This window comes from Dipteris shenzhenensis, chromosome 32 (genome assembly GCF_047967505.1).
Source record: "Dipteris shenzhenensis isolate YYH24624 ecotype China chromosome 32, Dip_SZ_1.0, whole genome shotgun sequence".
NCBI classification, from domain to species: Eukaryota; Viridiplantae; Streptophyta; class Polypodiopsida; order Gleicheniales; family Dipteridaceae; genus Dipteris; species Dipteris shenzhenensis.
In genome coordinates this window covers 17,128,267-17,136,018 of record NC_141627.1, presented here as the reverse complement: position 1 = coordinate 17,136,018, position 7,752 = coordinate 17,128,267, and positions in this window count along the sequence as shown.

Genomic DNA, 7,752 nt, shown 5'->3' with positions numbered 1-7,752 from the left:
CCCCCAAGTTTGAAGCCCTTTCTTAAACATAAGGATGGCTAGAAGAAGCTGATCATCATTAAGCTGGGCTTTTCTAAAAATAGTGGAAACCAAAATAGAGTCAATAGCCATAAAGGCTCCCTTTCTAGAGAATTGCATAAAGGCCTTTATTTCCTCAAAATCTTTCAAAATGGATTGCCAAAGAGGACCCCCTTTGGTTTTGCAGGGTTTAGGATTGCACAGAGCAGAAAGAATAGGGTAGTTTTTCCATTTAGAGCTCTAATTGGTCTGACTAGCCTCATGGTTGGTTTGTATGGAAAAAAATTCCGTCACAATAAGCAGTGCAGGCACCCACCGCACTGGCAATAATAGTAGAAGCCACCCACCGAAGGACAGGGGTAGCATTTGCCGTTAGTATGGCCTGGTGCAACAACTGCCAACCTCCCAGGTTGTGTTCTACTGACAAAAGAAGCAGAGGAAGGGGCCACTTTCTTTTGTACAAATGGAAAACATACTCTCTTGTACATGATGGATGTAAAAGAGCACTTGGAAGGGATAAGGAAGATGGAGAAGATTTCAAGAAATAGAAGTATGCATTGTTTTTAAAACTATACATAGAAAGTGATTTGCTCTATTGGGCAATCTCCAACTAGCCAAATCACTTTCTATTGTACCATTTCTCAGAGTGAGATTTTAACACATTGTCTTTGCCCAAGTCTCCTATTCTACCCTGTTTTGATGGCCCTCTACTTGCCAAAAGTGGAATGGGTTTGGATTATATCCAAGTGTGAGACAAGAAGTGAAGTATGCACATAAACCTTGGTCTCCTATGATTGATTTCAGGACCAAACGAGTTAAGGTTGATCTATTGCAACTAATTTGCTCTCAATCGACCTACTACATTTATAATAGAAATAAAATATTAAATTATGGCTTGCAATTATATTTGGATTGTAGCTATACTTTGCACCACTTTACGGTAGACATTATTAGATGTTGATTTATCTCAACCAACATCCAAGAGTCAAGGTTCTTATATCATTTCTAGCTACTTTGTAGGTGAGAATTGTTTTGTAGGCCTTAACTAGATACTTGTTACATAGGTTAACAAAAATTGTGCCTGGCATGCATACACTTGAATTTTACACGTCTTGTAGCAATGATTGGCATGCATACATTTATATAAATTTGTAGCAAATTATTGGCTGTAAAGATAATTGAACTTTTGCAAATAGCCTGGCCTTGTAAGTCTTTGTCACACTATCAGGAGGCACTAGCTAGAGTCTATAGCATTCCATGATGGAAGATCTTGTTTCTTTAACACACCATGAATCTTTCCTTTGTCCAACAATTCATAAAAATGGTCATTAAAGAAGATACTTGGTTGAGCTAATTGAGTTCCATATCTACCATGATATTAGAGTCCTCCTATATCCATGCAGCATAGCTAAGAAGCCCAAATGCACCACATCAATTGCCATTCTTTATATGATGATGGATATAGATCTATAACCAAAACACATTTCAGTGGACAAAGAAAATAGCAATGCTTCAAACTACCATTTTGGGATTGGAAGAAGGAATTTACAATTGGGCCTATGTCGAGAAAGATAATTTGAATAATCCTACAACACAAGCTTAGTTTGCATATATACATGCTCAGTTAGTATTTCCTTAACACCCTTCTTACCATTATTGTTCTAAAATATTTGACCCTACCTTTCCAAGAGTTTAAAAATATAGTATTTTATTGTAATTTTTTTCTTCTCGTTGGCTGTATCAACACCCAGCTACCTTTTGATACAACAGACTTTTGCTAGTAACCATTTGCATTCACCCTATTGGCAACCTCTATAGATGATATGCAGGCTATACGTTGATGAGAAAAAACTCTCATCTCTATGTCAAGGTCTTTTGCATTATGAGTTACACACCATTTTTCATTGGGCACCTTGAGTTGCTTGCTGCTTCTGTTGCCATGGATGATTTGCGAAAGAGAAATAAACTTGCAAATGGGTAAGATGCAAGTGGGATAACTAGCTTAGAGGAAAAAGTCCTTCGTTCATAAAAGAGCTTTCAACATTCTAATAGGTGAAATGCAAGCGGGAAATTTAGTTTAGGAGAGAAAGATAAAAATTAGCTTAGCAGAGAAAGAACATTTGAATCCTCGATTCATGAAAGAGAATTGAACATGCCAATGGTTAAAAATTCAAATAGGAAAATTAGTTCAAGAGGGAAACCATAGTTGAGTCCTTGATCTCTTTCAAAGATGACATTGTCGGGTTTAAAATTTTATAAGATCGTTTCATTTATTATTTACAGTTGTATACCCGTAAACTATTGTTTGTTTGTGAAATTATACTAAAATTTCTTGATTTCCCCAATATTACATTGGCCCTCTTGTGATTAATGGAGAGGGATTCTTCATTTTGGCCAAAAGGCCCCAACATGAGTTGGCCACATGGTGGCAAGGAAGTTGTGGAGGTAATAGATCCAAAGCTTGAAGACATCAAAGATGTGATAGAAAAAACAATAGACCTAGCTATTCCCTCGTAGAAGAGTGGAAAGAGAATGATGCCAAAGAGCTATAAGTGATCATTAGAATGATAGTAGATGGAGTGATTCCCCACATTTAGTTGATAGATACTTGTATGGAAGCATGGGAGTCCTTGAAGGACCTGTATGAAACAAACAACACAACAAGGATCCTCCACATCCAAATCCAACTATTCACCATGAGAATGAAGGAGGATGACATTGTGAGGGGCTATCTTATGAAAGTGAGGGTATTGAGAGATCAACATGGACCCCAGTCAATTGCTGACACTCATGGTTAACATGTTGCTAACCAATGGACGTTTTGGCCTACTGACTATCTTCTTTGACATTTTTCATTATCTATTTGTAGATATTGTAAGGTATCCAGTGTGGGCTACGCTTTATATATCATGCAAGGTCAAGGAAACTTCTTAGAAGAATAGGTTTACATGTTTGCATCATTTCATGCATCTGTGGTCACACATATCTTTGAAAATCTAGTAGAATATAATTCTATCACTTACTATAACTATAAACATTGTCGGTGATGATTATTTGAAGTTGGATCTTGATGCATGTGTGAATAGTTAGGCATAACATTGATATTTTAAGGTGACATCAAAGTTTTTTCGTTCATGTTTTTCCCTTTGCAACTATGAGCAAGATGTGCTCTATGTGACAAAATGAAGGGTACAATTAAAGAGGGGACTGGTTGAAGTAGGTAGCTATCAACTACTGTGGTTCTTTTGATTATATAGGTACTTTGCATGGGTTTATTCTGTACAATGTGCTTCTTGTGGTCTTTATGAAAAGAATATTACAAATAGAGTTCCATGTGTGCAACATTCATTCTTTAATTGCACACATTATGTTTCCCATTGCCCCCTCTCCTTTCTTTGACTAAGACATAGTGATGGAAGACTTGGAATGTGTGTTTCTTTACTGCATTTTTACAAGCATGTATGTGGAGTAGCCTTGAACTCCCTTTCTATATTATAGCAAAATTTACATACTCCTTCCATCTAGCCAACTAGATTTAGGTTGCCAAATTTTGGTAGGTATTGGTGATTAACATCAATTTTTCCAAAAAAAAAGAATGCCAGCATATTTTTGTTCCCAACTCAAATGAGCACTTGATTTTCTAAATATTAACCTTAAAAAAAACATTGGTACTAGATCTACGTGGTGGTTTTCAAAATTTTTAATAACTTTTAGCTTTTTCAGCAAGTGTCTTGACTACATAGAGTTGCTTGTTATGATGTCTATGTCTCTCTAACTGTGAGAGATATTACCAATAGTGGAATTGGTTTTGTGCTTGGAATTCCATAATGATTTTGTAAACTCTTTCAATGTTTGGAAGAGGAAAATATCTTACTTTTCATTGCACTACAACATTGTCTTATTCAATGTTGTACATATGAGAGAAATTTCCATATTTTTGGATTGCGTTTGAATATCTTAATTGTTGAGCATTTGTCAACTTTGAATCCTTAACACTCCATGTTTTTACAAAGTTTAGAGTTTGTTGCTGGTCATATTGGATTGGAGTTGTTTGATCTTCCAAATTTATTTGTGTAATTGTTACAAAGAACTCCCTATATTTTTTTGGATATAATTGTCAATTGATTAGGGGTACAATTCTAGCTATACTTGATTATGTTTAGGCTTGGAGCTTTGAGGATGTATTGAACCATTTGAGTACTTTTCAGCAAATAAAATTTGCTATGTACATTGCAGTAAAGCTGTGTAATGTGTGCTTTCTTCAACTTTTTTAAATCTAAGAGGGAATCGTACATTATGTACCTATATTTCAATAGATTTAGGCTTGGAAATTCACCATAAATTTCCATTTTGAAAGTGAGATATTTTTTCAATACTATTGATAGCCCCCCTTGGAACCCCCCATCAACAGTAGTAGGGGGTTCATTGCTCCCCCTTCATAGAATGGGTATAAACATGCCTGGGTCTGAAGCACAGCTAGAAATAATCTCTAAAAAAGATCAAGCTCCACATACAACATTGATTAGGCATTTCCCAACTGCAATCGATAATCTTTATGCATGGATTTTTTATGATATATTGAACCATTCATTATTTTGGCTGCATTGGAGCTATGTGTTTTGAATAGCTTTATGGTTGGACAGTGATCACCTCACTTTCATTCTAAAAGTGAGATATTACAATACAATTATTTCCAAAAAATTTTGCTTTAGTATTTTACATCTACTTATTTATAGAAGACATCCTAGCAACAACCTCTGTTACATCAATGTATGAATAATGTAGAGAAAATGATTGAAAAAGCTACAGACAAATTGTATACACTTTGTAATAACATATATATTATTATAAACAATTTTATCAACTTCAAAGGCTAGAATTACTCCAATATTCCCATAGCATCATAAAGTTGACAACAAAGAGGTTATTGTTTTAAGTTTGAAAATAAATCTAGTTGTGCATTTGAGTAGTAGTGTTTGAAACTTAGACATAAAGTACATGTAGTATTGCATATAAATTTATTGAAAGTACATTGTTTTTAAAAGTTGCATTTGAGAATTACTTTTGTTTTAAGTTTTTAGGTAGAATACATCATCTTCTGAAGAGATAATCATCGCTAATCTAATATTGGAAGAGTAATACTTTCATATAACATACTTGATTCATAAATCTTCATGTGGACTACAATGCAATTCTACATAAATCTTGATATGGACTACACTGCATAGGCTATGTGTTCCAATAGTACTCTAACAGCGAGGTATAAAAATACATAATCAAGCATTCTCAATGTTCTTGGAGAAGTTAAATAAGTTAATTGCAATTAGACTTACAAAATTAACGTAATGGTATCAAATGATTTACTAACTCTCCGTCTCCAATGATTAGCTCATCGCTTTGTCTAGATGAAGTCTCCAACTTTGTGATCATGATGGCTAAAGTAGCTAAAGCCAATTGTCCTCCTCCTGCTTTTTTTATTATATTCTTAAAAACCTCTTTGCATTTGGAGATGGTGTCCTCTTGAAAGAATACTAGCTCTACATGGAATGGTTCAACTCTCTCTATTCTTGAGGATGAGTCAAAGGATAAAGTGAAATCAAATGTAACTCCATCATTATGTGAATTTCTATTGCATATAGAGAAGTTAGACACTCTTATACAAGCACCTATATTAAGGGTCCTCAGCAAATCTATGTAGTAGACCTTGTCTAGGTACAAGATAATAGATCCAAATCTTTGTCTGTCAAACAAGTCAACTATTTATGACCTCAGGTAGGAAACATTTTGAATCATAAATGTTCTAACAATGCGTACTACAAGCCCCTCTCTACAAAGAGAATAAAGTCCAATTAAATCATTTATGGATGGAGCACATACACAATTTGCAATCAAACAATGAATAGGGCATTGAGCAACTACCATCTAGCAATGAGGGAGCACAAGAAGACGAAGTGGAAATGGATACATTGGTCGGTGGTATATAGAGTAGCCTGCAAGTAGTAGAACTTGAAGATAAACCTATAATTGTTGCCCCATGTGAAGGATTCTCACCCCTTAGTATCTTTAAAGACAAAGACTGTGAAGAACTAGCTTTCCCAACATTATTCTATGGCCATCCATGCATGTACAATATACATGCAAGAACAAGCTACCAAGATGTAGCAAAGTGGGAACTAACAAACAAAGATAGGTTCTTCGCTGTGCACATAGAAAATCTTTTCTTTAAGACAATGAAAGTTCTAGTGCGACAGGTATTACTTCCACATGGGTGCAACTCCGAAAAGGCCAACTATGAGGTTCATGTTTACTAACCACGCATGCAATAGAAGACACAACATTGAGAAATTGCTACAATCTTACATTGGCTATTGTGATTTGACGTGCCTATGAACATCTATAGACTACAATCGGCACCTTAGGAAAATCTTTTCGCTATGCTACAACACATTAGGAACCCCTACTTTCTTCATTACATTCTCAGTACTGGAGAAACTATGGGCGCCTTTGTTAGCATGCTTGCATACATTAAAGCATGAATTCCCAATGCATGCAAACAAAGTCGATGAAAGTGACATTTGGAATCTCATTCGATTCAATCTAGTCACAAAAGCTCAGTATTATGTGCATAGGTTCCAAGCACTCAAAACTTTGTTGAGAAAGAACAAAGATATTCATGGACACATCAATGACTCATACTTTGTGATAGAATTCCAACACAAGGCGAGTCAATACAACCATGGCTTGCTATGAGTTGATGGAGCACCAACGTATGGACTGTCAAATTTTGTGGATTTCAATAAGTTTTTATGTTGCCCAATCTTGTCCACAAATAGCAAGTCATGCACAACTGCATCCTCTTCTAATGTTGCTCAAAGAAAACAAATGAGGAGTTTGACCTTAGAATAGAGATGAACAAACAAGAGAGGGTTCCACAAACACAATACATCCAACAATAAAAAATTTTCACCCTAAAGCAAATTCACTCTGTGACACAAGGGAGCAGAGAAGCTCCTGCGAGCACTCCCTCCCTCCCTCGCCATAGCCTACCTCCCTACCCCCCTCGGCCGCCTCGCTTGTGAGCTCGCCTCACCCTCCCTCGCTGCGCCTTCGCCCTCCCCTTGCCTTGCCTTGTGCTTCCCCCACCTCGCCTTCGCCCTCGCTTCGGCCACCTCACCCGCCTAGCCCGCCCTCACCTCGCCTGCCCTCGCCCGCCTAGCCCGCCCTTGCCTAGCCCGCCCTCGCCTCGCCCTCCCTCGCCTAGCCCGCCCTCGCCTCACCCGCCCTTGCCTAGCCCGCCCCGCCCTCGCCTCACCCGCCTAGCTCGCCCTCGCCCGCCTCACCCCGCCCGCCCTGCCTTGCCCACCTCACCGCGCCCGCCTCGCCGCCCAGCTCTCCCACCCTGCCTCGCCACCTCACCGTGCCCGCCTCACCCGCCTCGCCCCGCCCTCATCTCGTCCACCTCACCGTGCTCGCCTCACCCCTCCAACCTCGCCGCCGCCCCTTCCTTCACCCCGCCACACCCCCACTCTCGCCTTGACCCTCCGCCCCCGCCTCCGCCCCCTGCCCGCCCTCGCTCTCGCCTCGCTTGTCGACTCCTCATCCAAACCCAGGCTCCACCCTCATCTATCCCCTCCCCCCTTTTTTGGTGGCAGCCTCTTCCTCATCGGAGTTCTCGCAGTTTGTCTTGGCGGTATGGTGGCTCCCTGCCCGGAATCGGAGGCCCAGCCGGACCCC